Source organism: Apium graveolens, chromosome 9 (genome assembly GCF_009905375.1).
Source record: "Apium graveolens cultivar Ventura chromosome 9, ASM990537v1, whole genome shotgun sequence".
Classification (NCBI taxonomy): Eukaryota; Viridiplantae; Streptophyta; class Magnoliopsida; order Apiales; family Apiaceae; genus Apium; species Apium graveolens.
The window spans coordinates 260,913,852-260,930,222 of NC_133655.1; the positions used below are offsets into that span (position 1 = coordinate 260,913,852).

General features: G+C 32.9%; 1 pseudogene; it reads left to right on the forward strand.

Annotated features, from left to right (window-relative positions):
* Positions 1-10,925: 10,925 nt before the first annotated feature.
* Positions 10,926-16,140, forward strand: LOC141687292 (ADP-ribosylation factor-like protein 2; annotated as a pseudogene).
* Positions 16,141-16,371: the final 231 nt, after the last annotated feature.

Here is a 16,371-nt window from a genome sequence, read left to right on the forward strand (position 1 = left end):
TAGTTAGTAATATCTACCGATGCTCCAGTATCTTTATCTAACTTGGTGGCAGTTGCCATGGGATTGATGATGTAGAACTGTCTTGCATTCCAAACTTCTTCAGTAAATTTTTGGTGTACTTGGATTGATTTATGAAAGTACCTTCTTCAGTTTTCTTGACTTGAAGTCCCAGAAAATAGCTCAACTCTCCCATCATACTCATTTGATATCTCGACTGCATTAACTTGGAAAATATTTCACAAAGTTTTGTATTTTCAGAGCCAAAGATGATATCATCAACATATATTTGTACCAAAAGTAAGTCTTTTCCATGGTTGAGGTATAATATTATTTTATCAATTGTGCCTTTGGTAAATCCACTTTCCAGAAGAAATTGAGCTAAAGTCTCATACCATGCTATTAGAGCTTGCTTAAGGCCATAAAGTGCTTTGTCAAGCCTGTAGACATGATTTGGAAATTTTGGATCTACAAAGCCTAGAGGTTGTTCAACATATACCTCTTCTTCCAATTCTCCATTTAGAAAAGCACTTTTCACATCAATTTGAAAGACTTTAAACTTCTGTGAGCAGCATAAGCCAAAAAGATTTTTATGGCTTCCAATCTAGCAACTGGAGCAAATTTTTCATCATAGTCAATACCCTCCTGTGGAGAGTAACCTTTAGCATCCAGCCTTACTTTGTTTCTTGTTATTATGCCACCACTGTCAATTTTGTTTCTGAACACCCATTTTGTGCCAACAATGGATCTATCCTTTGGTCTTGGTACTAGGGTCCAGACTTTCTTTCTTTCAAATTCATTTAACTCTTCCTGCATTGCTTGCACCCAATCAGCATCTTGAAGAGCTTTTTCCACTTTTTTTGGTTCAGTCTGAGATAGAAAGGAGTGATAGAGACATTGATTTGATGTTGTTGTTCTAGTTCTGACACCTGCTTCAGGATCTCCAATTATTAAGTCAGGTGTGTGTGATTTAGTCTACTTCCTTGCAGATGGAAGTTGATCTCTAGAACTGGATCCTCCCCCATGATCCATGATGTCTCCATCAGCATTTTTTGATGCTCCCTCTGAAGTTATGCTCTCTGAAATTTCAGAATTTAAGTTGGATCCTTCAGGAATTGAAGAATCAGAGTTTCCAGAATTATCAAAATTTGGCTCATCAGAACTTGATGAATCAGAACTTGAAGAACCGGTGACTGGTTCTGATGCTTCTTGAGAGTCTTGAGATATGGTAGGATCATTGGCTTGCTCCCCCTGTACAGGTGCATTTTCCTTTGGAGTAGTTACCACAGTTTCAATGACATCAGAATTTAACTCGTCAAAACTTACAGTATCAGGATTTAGGTCATCAGAATTTACAGATCAGAATTTACATCTTCATTTTCAAATCTCAGCTGATCATGATCATTGAAATCTTCAAGTCTGGTAATCTTTTTATCATCAAAAGATACATTGATAGATTCCATGACAACCCTTGTTCTTTAATTGTAGACTCTGAAGGCTTTTGTGGAAAGCGGATATCCAACAAAAATTCCTTCATCAGCTTTTACATCAAATTTTGACAGCTGTTCAGGATGAGTCTTTAGAACAAAAAACTTGCATCCAAATATATGGAAGTATTTCAGATTTGGCTTCTTTTTCTTCACCATCTCATATGGTGTTTTTCCATACTTGTTTATGAGTGTAGCATTCTGTGTAAAATAAGCAGTCTGCACAGCTTCAGCCCAAAAATAGGTTGGTATTTTTGCTTCATCAAGCATAGTTTATGTAGCTTCAATAAGAGTCATGTTCTTTCTTTCTACAACTCCATTCTGCTGTGGAGTTCCAGGTGCAGAAAATACCTGCTTTATTCCATGCTCTTTGCAGAACTCTTCCATGATTGAATTCTTGAACTCAGTGCCATTATCACTTCTTATGATTTTAACAGAATCTTTGATTAACTTATCCAGCTGTCTGACATGATCAGTTAGAGTAGATGCAGTTTCATTCTTCTTGTGCAAGAAATACACCCAATTGTATCTAGTGAACTCATCCACTATAACCATAGCATATTTCTTCTTTGAAATGGACATGACACTAACTGGACCAACTAGATCAACATGCAGTAAGTGATAAGGCTCAAGAATTGAGGATTCAGTTTTCCTCTTGAATGAAGATTTTCTTTGTTTTTCCTTTTGACATGAGTCACAAAGACCATCAGGAGCAAATACTGATTTTGGCAGTCCTCTCACAAGATCTTTCTTTACTAGCTCATTTATGTTGTTGAAATTTAAATGAGAGAGTCTCTTGTGCCAATTTCAGCTTTCTTCAATTGATGCTCTGCTTAACAGACAGACTGCAGAACTATCATAATTTATTGAAAGTCTGGCTTCATATATGTTACCATGCCTATAACCTTTCAAAACCACTTTGCATGTAGAATTAATTACAATTTCAAAGTGTTTTTCAAAGAAATCCACATGATAACCTCTGTCACAGATTTGACTCACACTTAGCAGGTTGTGTTTAAATCCTGAGAGAAGAGCTATTGTTTCAATTATGACATTTCCAAGATTGATATTGCCATATCCCAGAGTTTTTCCAATGTTGCCATCTCCATAAGAAACTTATGGGCCAGCTTTCTCCACAAAGTCTGATAGCAGGGCTTTATTTCCAGTCATATGTCATGAACATCCACTGTCCAGAACAAGGATGTTTTTCTTGTTTCCCTGCAATCACAAAGACCACTATTGGTTAGTTTTAAGGACCCAGACTTGCTTGGATCCTTTGGCCTTTTTAAGTTTGTTAGCATTTGCAGCGGATTTAGTTTCAAAGTTTATGCTAACATGCTTTTTATCAGACTTTATATCAGACTTTGCATCAGAATTTACACTAGAAGGAATTACATTAACTTTCTTTAAAGAAGGTTTTATTTTATAATAATCATAGTAAAAACTATGATATATCTTACAAGTATAAATAGAATGTCATAAACTACAACAATGAAATAAGGATTTTGTGGTTTAAACCTAACAGACCGACTCTTAACTCTTGATCTAGGAGGTAAAGAGTTTATATCTTTATCTTTCCTGCAAAAAGAAGCAAGATGGTTAGAGTTTTCACAATTATAGCATTTGTTTCTAGGAGCATTAGGAACAGGCATATAATTATTGCTTTTATTCACACCTTCCTTTCCATTCCTATTTTTCCTAGCTTCCTTTACCTTGTTCACATTTTTAATCTCTTTCAGCATATGCTTAATGTAGTAACTCGAATTTTTGAGAACTTGTAAAACGTTTAAATGAATAGTAACCCTGACAGACGGGAAAAACTTTTGAGCCCACACTATGTAGTGCATGAGAAAATGAGTTTCGGAGTTGATATTACGATTATACGTACTAAATGAGTGTATGTAAACGCTATTAGTTTTCGAAGAAAACGAATTTTGAAAAATGACTGTATTTAAGACTCATCGAGGATTACGGGAATCAGAATATAATTACGAGATTAAAACCCTACGGATTTATATTCAAGTAGGATAAATAAAAATATAAGGAATAAATACGAAAGGAATTACGTCGCGAACCATTTACGAGTAAGTATTACGAAGAACGTTTAAGTAACCGAGCAAACGCGTAAACGATTAAATAAACGTAACGCACTAACTAAACCACGGTAAGGAAGTAACCATGGTTACTTCATCAAATAGTAAGCTAACCATAGGATGACCAAGCTAGCTAGAAAAATAGTGTGTTAAGGAAGCTAAACCTTGTACTTAGCTTGTTAGCTACCAAGCTACAAAGATTTGTCCCTAAGATTTGTAACCAAGAATCAACCTAGAATGCTATACTAGGAGAATAAAATCAGTTGCAAGATATCACCCCATCTTCCTAGAAGTTACCTAGCAAATCAACCAAGCTAAGCAACCAAGAGGAGTATAAACACCCCCTTGATGCTACCATTCGGCCCTAATGCAAAAGAAGGAGAAATCAAATTCAAAACTCCAAGTTCTAGCTCTTGTAAAATCATCCAATTAATTCTCAAGCCTCCTATCAATTAAACTAAGGTAAGAAAATTCTTTCATCTCTTTTTATCAAGGTTCGATGGGTTAAATAAATTCAAGAAACTCACTAGTGAATAGTGTGAATAATAACCTCTCTTTGGTTTCTTGATTTCAATGGTGGTTTTGGGTTCTAAAAATCATACCAAGCACTTCCAAGCCTCCACCATCCCCAATAACACATCTCAAGATTTCAAGAAAGGTAAAAATCTTTGGCCCAACTTTATTTAAGATTCATTTTTAAGATCCATTTAGTATGTGGTAGTAAACCTAGTGTAATGAGTGTTATTGGTGAAATCTTGATGATTAAGTTAAGTAGATTTAAGGTTGGTTGTTGTTGCCTTAAGAACATGATGTTCTTGAGAGGATTTTGTGTGTTGATGATGATATGATGATTTTGGTGGTTGTGTTATGAGTTAGGGCGTAAACGAAACCCCGATCGTAAACATAACTCCATTAAAACCAACGAATCATAACTTTAAGTTTCTGCAGAAGTCCCGAAGTTGTAAACTATAGTTTCCTGAAAAATAACCCTTTTTTAGGATAGACAATGTTATAAGGATCGTTTAGGCGCTTGAATCGCTTGATTCCGATTTACGGATCAAAAGTTATGACCATTTTGGTAAAAGTGATTTACGCGACAAAAACTGCTACGAATCACGAACTTTGAAAATATAAAGGATCGACTTAAAAGTGTTCATAAATCATGAAATTTTTAAAGAGAGTAACATATTGAATTTCCTAACTGCCATAAAATTTCAAGTGAAAATTATGATTTCTCAATTTTATAAAAATGTCGGAGCCGAGACCGCGAGTAGAAACCGTAAGAATCCATAAGCGGAGCCGACGGCAATAATAAGAACGAACCTAAGATACATAGGAAAATGAAGCGACCATAATGTGAATATAACTTAAAGGAATAATAAGGGTAGTATAAGTTGAGAGGGTGCATAATAATTAGCGCATAGGTGCGAGTTGCCATAAATTAGAACGGAACCTAACGAAATGAAATGTGTTCATGGTTATAGATTTCCGAGCGGAACCTAGAGCATCCTTCACCTCGAGATACCCAGGCAAGTTTACGAACCCAAATCCATTTTTACTGTTGTGTTGTGAAAGGATTGTTTTACTATCATTGCATAAATACCATGTTTGCCATGATACGTAGTTGTTGAATTTCGCATAATGTAGCGATGTTGTACGATAAAGTATATATCGTGAAATGTTATTTCGCTTTAAGCGTGACGTATTATATAAGACCATAATCGGTCAGGATTTAAGATAAAACCCGGGAATCATTCCGGCGATATTATAGGACGGTTATAAGTCCATAATAGCACGTTTTAAAGGGACTCATCGTCCACTTGCGAAACATTAAAACACCTCGAACTTTTATTAAAACGATTTCCCAACGATCATATTTTCTCAACTATATTTTATTGTTCGAATAATAAATACTATATATTTATTCCTTATTATGGGAGTAGTATACTCCAACGATTATTTATTTCAACCCCGATTAATCACTATAGATTATTAATTATAGAGACACAAACTAGTTGAGGAATATTATTTTAAATATTCTTTTAGAGAGTAAACCCATTCGAGGTTTAATTATTTATCGACTATTATTTAATTAATTATTATTCTTAAAGGGTTTATTATTGATTTAAAAATCATAGATCCTGATTTAAAATATACTTTCTGATTTCGGAATATCATTCGGATAATTTCAGATCGTCGGTGAATATTATCCCAACTTATTTAATATGTTGAATATAGTTTCAAGGAGAAACTTTTCCCCCTTATTAATTATCTGTTGACAACGGTCAACTCACATCCTTAATACTCCCTCCGAAATTCTCGGAAGTACGTATATACATATATATACACTTATATCTTAGAGAGATAAACTGTTTCTATCAACAAGCAAAACGCTTGGGGAACTTCGATGTGGTTCGAGTTCTCGAGATTGATAGAATTCTTTTAAAGGACAAGGGAGGGGTAGACTCTGGTACTATGTGTGCTAGATGGACTACCAAAGGTACCGCAGGCGAAGGTAATCCGTGTACTCAGGAACTTGTGAAGTATGTGTATACCCGAAAATGGGACACTTAGCCTGAATGCGGCAAGGGTGATAACCGGGATACGAAGGTGTCGTCCTTCTACTAGTAGAAAAGGTTACTATTATCGTATTACGACTGATCATCATATACGGTGGCTCCAACCAATGTCTAAATTCTTCCAATTGGAATTGAGATGTAATACCGTAACCCAAGCCTAGGTGCTGGGATTACTATTAAGGTATTCGCAGGATATTAAAATCCCTTAAAGAATTGTTTTCATAAGAAGGTGTGTATCACCAAGGAAAACTATTTTCGAATAAAACAATAATTATCATATATGATGTTATCATACAGTCATTTTCATACTGTACATTATTATGCTGGGCATTATAGCTCACATTTGGTTTCTTAAATTGACACAACACAACAGTGAATCAAGATGTCTGCCATGAGAACCACAGCCAGGAAACGGGTAGGAAATGGTCAGCTGTTCCGTAGATTCTTTGGTGTTGTACCACAGGTAGTCAGAATAAGCTGGATTAGTTTTCAGTTGTTTATAGTTCGGCTTATTTATAAGTATGACTTATGTAAGGTAAGAAACAAGAAACGTATATTTGGCTGGCGGACTAGCCTTACCTAAAGGTCACTCCCCGGTAAGATTAATTACTTTTGGGGTTGTAATAAATATCACTTTATGGTTGACAATTACTCTAGTTATGATGGTTCATTTCCAAGACAATAACCTGTAAGTGTGTGTGTGTGTGTGTGATAAGTGTGGGGTTGTGAAGCGTGAGTATTTATATATTTTAGTGTGAGTTATGTGGTTGTAAGAGTTTAGATGTCGTGGCTTCCGAGACTCCTGACCCCGGGTTTTGAGGTGCCATACTTAAGCTACTTCTTTGTCATTAAGCCAATGTTTACTACAGCTGGTTTATCATGTTTTAATTTGTTAGAAGTTGACTTTTCTTTGACTTCTATTTTAGAATCATTCATCTTTTCAGATTTTGACACATCAGTTTTTGCAATAAATATAACAGGATTTACCTTTGGCTTTTTAGCTTTCTTGGTAAAGTTTAGTTTAGATGACACAGTTTCCTTTTCTTCTTTATCATCTAGGTAACCTAGTCCTTCTTTCCAATTTCCATTTTCTAAGATTTTCTGAGTTGTTCTTCCAAAGTTAGTCCAAGTTTTGATTATCTCCTTTTCTTTTTCCAGTTCAGATTTAAGAGATTTATTCAATTTTAGCAGTTCATATCTAACATACAAATCCTCATCTCTTTCTTTCTGAGTTTGATGGAATATAACTAACTCTTTTTCTAAGTAGTCATTTCTGTTTTTAAGAGCAAGACTTTCAGATTTTAATCTTTCATTTTCTAAAGTCTGATTTCTAAAACTAATGAACATAGTTTTAAGATATAATCTTAGCTTAAAAATATCATCAGTATGAAAAGCAAGAATTGAATGAGGTACCTTCAATGCAGCAGTTTCGGAACTGCTATCAGCATTTGCCATCAAGGCATAGTTCACCTCTTCTTCAGAATCTGAAGTGTATGCCCAGTTTTTCTTCTTTGTGATAAGTGCCTGGCCTTTATCACATTTTCCTTTCTTACAGTTAGGAGAGATGTGGCCTCTTTCACCATAATTGTAGCATTTGACATTTGAGTTGTCTCCTCTGTCAGACTTTCCTCCTTTGCCTTCAGACTTTTTGAACCCTTTCTTTTCAGAACTTCCACCTTTCCTGAAAAACTTCTTGCTCTTTCTGAATTTCTTGTAGGCTATCTTTGTGATACTCTTCACCATAAGAGCACACAGTTGCATCATCTCTGCATCAACATCCACTTCAGATAAATTTTCAGATTCTAAATCATCATCATCAGAATATGATGACTCTGAATCAGACTGTATGATGAGAGCCTTTCCTTTGCCCCTCTTTGAGACAACCACTTTAAGAGATTCCTCCTCAGCTTTAAGAGCAACTGTCTTTGACTTTCTTTCATTCATTTTTCTCCTTTAATCCATCTCAAGTTCATGAGTCTTGAGTATACCATAAATTTCATCAAGAGTAGTTTCAGCAAGGTCATAGTTGTCTCTTATGATAGTAGACTTCAAATCCCAATTTTCAGGAAGAGCTAAAAGGAATTTTAGATTTGAATCTTCAAGATCATATTCCTTGTGCACCAGTGACATATCATTCAAGAGTTTGGCAAACCTGTCATATAAATCAGTTAATGATTCATCAGCTTTTGAATCAAAGTGCTCATACTCTTGTATGAGTATAGTCTTCCTGTTCTTTTTGATGGCTTCAGTTCCCTGGCATCTTGTCTCCAAAGCATCCCATATTTCCTTTACAGTCTTGCATCCAATTACCCTGTTTGACATGACATTGTCAATTACATTATGAAGCTGATGCCTTACCCTTGAATCCTTGGCAATAGATGAGATGTCTTCAGGTGTGTAATCACCTTTCTCCTTTGGTATCATCTTTGCTGGTTGATCAGCAACTGCAACAGAAATCTTGGTAGGCTTATATGGTCCATCATTAATTCTATCAAGGTATTATGGATCTGTGGCTTCCAGAAACATAGCCATCTTTACCTTCCATATAGGATACTCAGATGCTCTCAGTATGGGAACCCTAATACTCTCATATCGACTGTGGGTTTGATTGTTTTGAGTATCTTGAGTTTTGGTGGGCTTAGGTGGAGTTTGTGTTTCGTCAGACATGATTGTAAACTGGATCTCACTGTTTGTAAATCAACAGAGAGGCTCTGATACCACTTGTTAGGTCACACAACACTATAGATAGGGATTGAATATAGTGTTTATACAATCAAATCGATTTATAACACACGTATGTAACAGTAATAAAATATATTCAATATAATAAGCTCTGTTACAAAGTAGGTTAAACTACTCTCTCGGTGATGAACAATATCACTAAGAGCTGCTAGGTTACAAATAAATAATCTTTCTCGTGAATGATAACACTTACAGTGTAAAACCTAAGCTATGTTTATATAGTACACAGTTACAAGATATCTTCTAATTGATATGGAATATAATTCTGTCTCCTAAAATATAGCAATCAGATATTATCTTCTACAAGTCTTCTAGTCGTCTAACTCTTCATGCATATCTTCTTTTGTTTTAGTCCAGTTCATCTCCTGTAAATCAGCCGCATTCCTTATCTAAAGTACCCGCACTTAAGTCCTGATATAAATCCTGGCGGCCTTAAGTTCTGATATAAGTTATGACTTCAGTAAGTTCTGATTTCCAGTAAGCCCTGATATTAAGTTTTAAAACTAAACACAACAGATTAGACATGACATCACAAATATATCTAACAGAACCTGTGACCAAGAGGATAATTATCCCCTCTTTACCAATTGAAGCAACCTTAGCGGGCACAAAATAGTTAATATTCATAACACTTACCAACATTTTTTTACTGTTACACACCGTTTTATAAATTAAAAATATTATTTTATTACTTGTAGATATTATTGTTCGACTCCAGGATCATAATTTGTTAATATCTAACATTTTATTTTTATTCTAATTCGGCTAATTTTTTCAACAAAACGCAAAATGTAATAAAAATGTACTTATCTAAAAATGAACATTTTTACGCTTAATAAGAAAATTCGACTAAGCATTAGGAAAGAATATGAACATATAACATAAAGACTGAATTTTTTGAAGGACAATATATTTATATGTTGCACAGTTCAAAATGATATTTTTATCTTATACGAAATTCAAAAATAAAAGTATTAATTTATTTATTTTAAAATGTAAAAATGAGTCTCAAAATCGACTAAATGATGATCATTGTACTCGAAGCAAAATTATGGAAGACAAAAATCCTCACTTCAAATCATATAAGAAATGAAAAAAAACTAAAATGATGCGATTGTGATAAATGATACCCCTCAACCACGTTTATTTGCATGCGCTTTAATTTTTGGGATTTATCGTATATACAGACTAGCTGCATTCACTTAGTCTTCCCCTATATTCATTATATACATAAAATATTAACTAGTACCATTATTTTACCAATTTTTCAAATTTTTCCTCATTAAATCATATATATATATATATTTAGGGCTGTCAAAAAAATTCAAAAAATCTGATATTTGTCAGAAAAATTTGCATCTGTATCCGAGAAAAAGCGAATATTATCCGTATCCGAGAAAAAGCGGATATTATCCGTATCCGAATTCAGAATATTCGAATCCGAAACTAAATACATATATGATATTTAAATTATATATATATATATAATTTAAAATTTATTTTTTTAGTTTATAGTGTGTGTAGATATATTAAATTCTATGTTTATACAAATTTTATTTAATTGTACACATACTTTATACATATATAAATATATTATTTGTATTTAATCATAGAAAATGTTCTATAATCATCGTCAAAACGGTAAGGACAACCAAAAATTCAAAAAATCCGATATTCGTTCGAAATATCCGCATTCGTATCCGAGAAAAAACGGATATTATCTGTATCCAAAATAAAGATGATATTATCAGTGTTCAAATCTGATGATTGTGGATGTGAATACAAATATAGGGATACAGATATAGGCATATCGAATTATCCGTTTTACAGCCCTATATATATTAATTTCACATTCTAAATTATGTTTACATAAAGGACGGATCATATAACCGTAAAAGTATAAAACTGTAAATGATATAAAACAGGAAATTGGGCCTTAAAGCCCATGGCCATCACAGTCCACAATCCAAATAAATTAACAATCACGATCTAAATTATCTAATATTCGATTATGATATCTACATAATATATACCGGAGATTTTGGGAGATTTTCCTGAAAAATTGAGTAACAACAATTATGAGTTTGAGAATCTTGCTCTTACAAATTGTTTAATTGTTTGTCTTAACCTTAATCACTCTCACTCACTCAGGTCAGTTGAGTTTAGTTGAGTTTACACATGATGTCTTTGATTTGTGTGTGTTTTGACTTTGTGGGGTGTTGTGGAAACAGAAAAATGAAGACAGGAACAGGCAGAATGGGAACTGAGGAAGTGAACCCTAAGGTACTGATTTAGTTTATTTATTTTTAGTCATTTTTTATGTGCTGTTTTTTTATTTTCTGTTTAATTACATTTTTTAAAACATTTTATTTAATTTGTTTATGATTATTTCTGGTGTAATGTTGTTTAATATACATGTTAGAGGGTTGTAGAAACTGGGTGCACAAATTAAAATTAGTACATTTTCAGGAGTGTGCTACCTACCATTAATTATTGAGTAAATAGCATAGTTCTAATTTTTAAAAGAAGTGGCCTATTTTTTGGATTCTAAAAAGAATTACTAGCTTTTGTTTCCACTCTTTAAAAGAATGCCTTATGCGGTTAAGTATATAAGAGTAAATACCATGTTTCCGTTGCACTTAACACTATTTTCAAATAAGTGGTCAAACTTTCAGATTTATTTTGAAAATCGCGGTAAAGTATGACCAAAATAATGTTATTTACACTTATATAAAATTAATAGTTAACCGCAAAAAGTTAACGGGATACCCTCTTTTAAATAGCGGAAACAAAATCCAACATGCCTTGTTTGGAAACAAGCATTTCATTTGAAATGATGGATTTCAAATGACATGATTTGAGTTGTCATTTCAAATTCTCATATTTGCACTAAAATTTGATTGTCTTGAATTTCAAATGAAATCCAAATCCAAATTATTTAACTTATCCAAACATGTTATTTGATCAAATCTAGAATTATTTAGAATTTTAAATGAAATCCAAGTTACCAAACGGGCACTAAAGGAGATTATAATTCAGAGTTGAGTATAATTGAATTGTAATTGAGGTCCGATAATTGATTCATCAGACTGAATTATTCCCACTTTTTAAAATAAATTATTATTAGTCCTTACATGTTTGTGAACTACGCTTGTTTCTTACCATCTCCGCAGGCTCCTGGAACTTGAAGAAAATAGTTATACATAAATAACACGACCCGTTTAGCTCTTGGAACTGTAAGCTACTGGGTTGTTTAATTACATATTTAAAATGGGGCTCCTCAGTATTATTCGCAAGATCGAGAAAAAAGAGAAGGAAATGCGTATACTCATGGTGTAAGTCCTCAACCCAATTGCTCTATTGTGTGTATACATTTATAATCAAAATGTGTTTGTAATGTAGAGGACTAGATAATTCAGGAAAGACGACGATTGTTTTGAATCTTAATGGTGAAGACACAATTAGCCCTACTCTTGGCTTCAATATCAAGACTATTACTTATAGCAAGTATGTTGTTTTTTTTATCTTAAACATTTTATCGAACACGTGGTGCGCATTGTTGTGATTTTGTAATGTAGGTAGTTTTTTTGACTTGGTTTGGTGTTTGTAGGTATGTGCTTAATATATGGGATGTTGGGGGGCAGAAGACTATAAGGTCTTACTGGAGGAATTATTTCGAGCAGACGGATGGGTTGGTTTGGGTTGTTGATAGTTCGGATCTTAGACGACTGGATGATTGTAAATTTGAACTTGATAATTTGTTAAAGGAAGAGGTATGCCTTCATTTTGAGCTTACTTGATAATTTAGAAGTATGAATTTCAGAACTTTGTGAGTTCTTACTTGTTGTCGATGTTGGCGGAAATAAGGGTTGTAGTTAGACCTGGCAATTCGTGTCGTGTACTTTCATATCGTGTACTTTCGTGTTTCGTGTCTCAACAAGGTAAACCATAAACTAAATGAATTTTTTTCGTGTACTGATACTCAAAAACGAAACACGAAACGAAATTTTCGTGTCTAACACGAAACGAAACGGGATACACGAAATAGTTCGTGTACTTATCGTGTATCTACATGGAAACGAAACGAAAATGACGAATTAAATGAAACGGAAAACAAAATAGTACAAAAAACATGGTCGATTGTTGCATTCATTGTCTCCATCTTTCATCTTTGTCTTCGATTAGCTGGCTCGATTGTTAGACTCAAACTGAATAACAATGATACTATCGATTTAATATGTATATCTATATCTATCTATATATATATATACCCGAATTAGGGACATAATCATGATGAAAGCCCTATTTTGTGTTTCCTCCATAACAAATCGGAAACAAAACCCAGAGGAAATAAAACTCTGAGCAGCGGCTTTGAACAAGGTGAAAGAGAAGAAGTAGAAACCCTATACCCCAAACTTCAGTCTGATGTTTTGTGCGCATCTATTTCAACTTTCAAGTTACATTACGTGTACCTTAACAAACTATGGATTAAAGATAATGGCCCAAAATCTAAATGGCACAAAGCCCAATTGTTTAAGTCTACAATTTTAATTATTTTGTATTAAAGTTATACATACAATATTTAAATATTACGTGTACGATATTGCCGGCTCTAGTTGTGGTATAACTTGTTGCTAGTGTAGTAGTGGCCATTATCATTTGCTTTCTTTTCAGTGACTTTATACGCTCTCCCTTGCCCAATACAAATGCGTCATTCTCAAACTCATAATGGTTGTTACTCCATTATGTTTTCTAGAATTACTAGAAGAACTAAATATCTGGTTGATTTTCAAATAAAGAATAAAATATGGTTGCTAGTGCATTGTAAGCATTGCAATATTGACTTGTTAACTGAACAAATAAGAAAATGTATCAGTTTTGAAATAAAAGTAAAACTGGATCAAGTGATTTGGAATGGAGGGGATATTTCATTTTTAAGCTCTGTTACCCAGACTTTTCATTTTGCCTCGAGTGTCCGTGTCATGTTCTTGATACTCAGACATGGTCACATGGATGTGGACACTTGGACAAAAATATGTAAAATTTTCAAAATGTTGCCGAGTCCGACACTTGGACTAATATCTTTGTTAGACGCATTCAGATGAGTCCAGGTAACAAGTTTTTAAATGGTACTATTATGGAGGATGTTAAGTTATTAATTAAGAAGTGCACTACATGTTACCCCATTAATCCTCAGTCCAAAGAATCACTCTGAATTGCTTTTGTAAACACATGTACAAACAGTCCAAAGAATCACTCTGAATTGCTTTTGTAAACACATGTACAATGCATATCTGAACATTTTTGTCAGTGACTGGATTCCAGACTTCAGCATTCATACTTATTTCTCAGTATTGACATAAAGGTTTAAACTTTCCAGCTACTTGATTTTTTTTACTTTTTTAATACATAGTTTTGCTTTCTGTCTTTATTACAGAGGCTATCAGGGTCGTCACTACTATTTTTGGCAAATAAGCAGGACATACAAGGTGCTCTTTCCCCAGATGAGATAGCTAAAGTAAGTGAGCTATTTTTGTTGATTACCTACAGAGGTTGACATCCCCTACCATTTCAAATTATCATTTTTTGTTTGCATCTGATTATTGAAAATTTATGCCAAAAGAATTACATTTATACATTGTTAGATAAGTGACTTGATAAAAGTATAAAAGAACATGAATATTATATTTTTTTGCTTTCGTATATATTATGAAGATGTAGTTTTAGTTGCACGCTTGCACTTGTACATCAATGATTGTTGCACCTTACTGATTTAATTTGTAGTTAAAGCATGTAAGGTTTAATTAAGTTGTTATATATTTCAGTTTCTTGCAGATTGGAGTACAATCATGAGCTAGAACTTACATTTCAAGCTTTAAGTTTTTTTTTAGTTTTATTTTATGACGATGACAAATCAGTTTGTTGAGATCTATGACTTTATATACCATGTTTTATTGGAACACACAAGTGCCAAAATACCAAATTTTGGTAATCACCACTATTTTAATAATTTTATATTATTAAATCCCAATTATTAACACGATTCCGTTCTCTATAAAAATTTGTTTTCTATTAGTTAGTGTACATCCAATACATCCAGATTTACTTTTAAATTGGAAAATATTTTTTAATAATAATTAAGTAATAATAAATGATATTATTGATATTTATTTATTTATAAACTGAAAATCATTGGTTTAACGATTGTATTTGGTAGTGTTTATCTCAGCGTCTATTTACTTTCTAAATTAATTTTTTTTTAATACCATCGAATTTATGAGTTGTATTTGAATTTTGTTAAATAATATTAAATTAAGTAAAATCACATCTATTTAATTTTAATTGAAAATTGATTTTTATCAATAATTAATTAATATTAAATAAACTATATTGAAAATATAATTATCAAGTAATATTAAATTATCTAAAATAACAAAGTTGTTGGGTTCATATGATAATTGTACAATTCATTTCACAAAAGAATCCTATTAGTTATAAAGTTAACCTTCCTATTAGTTATAAAGTTAACATGTTAGATTTCTACAACAAGTAAAATAACTATTGGGTGCAGAACTAGAACTATAAGATGAAATCTCATAACTACACATGGGTTCGATTTTTATTAACTTGTTAATTTAATAGCATTTTTTAAATACATTTTATCAGTTTCAAATTCTTTACAAGTACCAATTTAATATTTTGTATTTAATATTTTAATCTGAAATCTCTACAAATACTAATTTGAATTTTTAATCTCAACCGGGGTATCGGACGGGTTATTCAACTAGTTTTTCCTTAATATAATTATTAATGTGTAATCCTTAGTTCTCACTATCTTATTGATATTATTAATTAGGTTTTTTGGAGAAAGCGGTGGAATAAAGAAGAAACTTGGCAAATTTCAGACTTCAGTCAATAATAAAATAATTACCTCCTTCATTCACTGTAAAATGCTTTCCACACTTTTAAAAATTCACCAAGAGAGGATACAAATTTGCGTACTATTAGTTCTGCCAGTGGCAGGCTCATATTTGCTTATTATTGAATATGTGTTTCTTAATCAAATCAGGTTCTTAACCTGGAAGCCTTGGATAAAACCAGACACTGGAGAATTGTGGGATGTAGTGCTTACACTGCGATGGGTCTCCTAGAAGTTTTGATTGGTTGGTTCAAGACATTGCTTCTCGAATTTATGTACTTGACTGAACTATTTCAAAAAGGTGAGGATTAAATTGTACATGTACGGACCTGTTTGAATGAATTCAAGTTTGGTGTTAACTAGTATTAATTTTATAGGCGTCATTTGTACTTGATCTTTTAATGTGTATATTTGTTATTAGGATAAAAGTTTAATTCCTTGATACTAACGCAAAGTGAACCATACAATATGGCCTTGTACATGCAAACTGTAATAGGAAGATGTTGTATTGGATTGCCACTACACATTTTTTATTTAGCTATGGTTTTCACTTC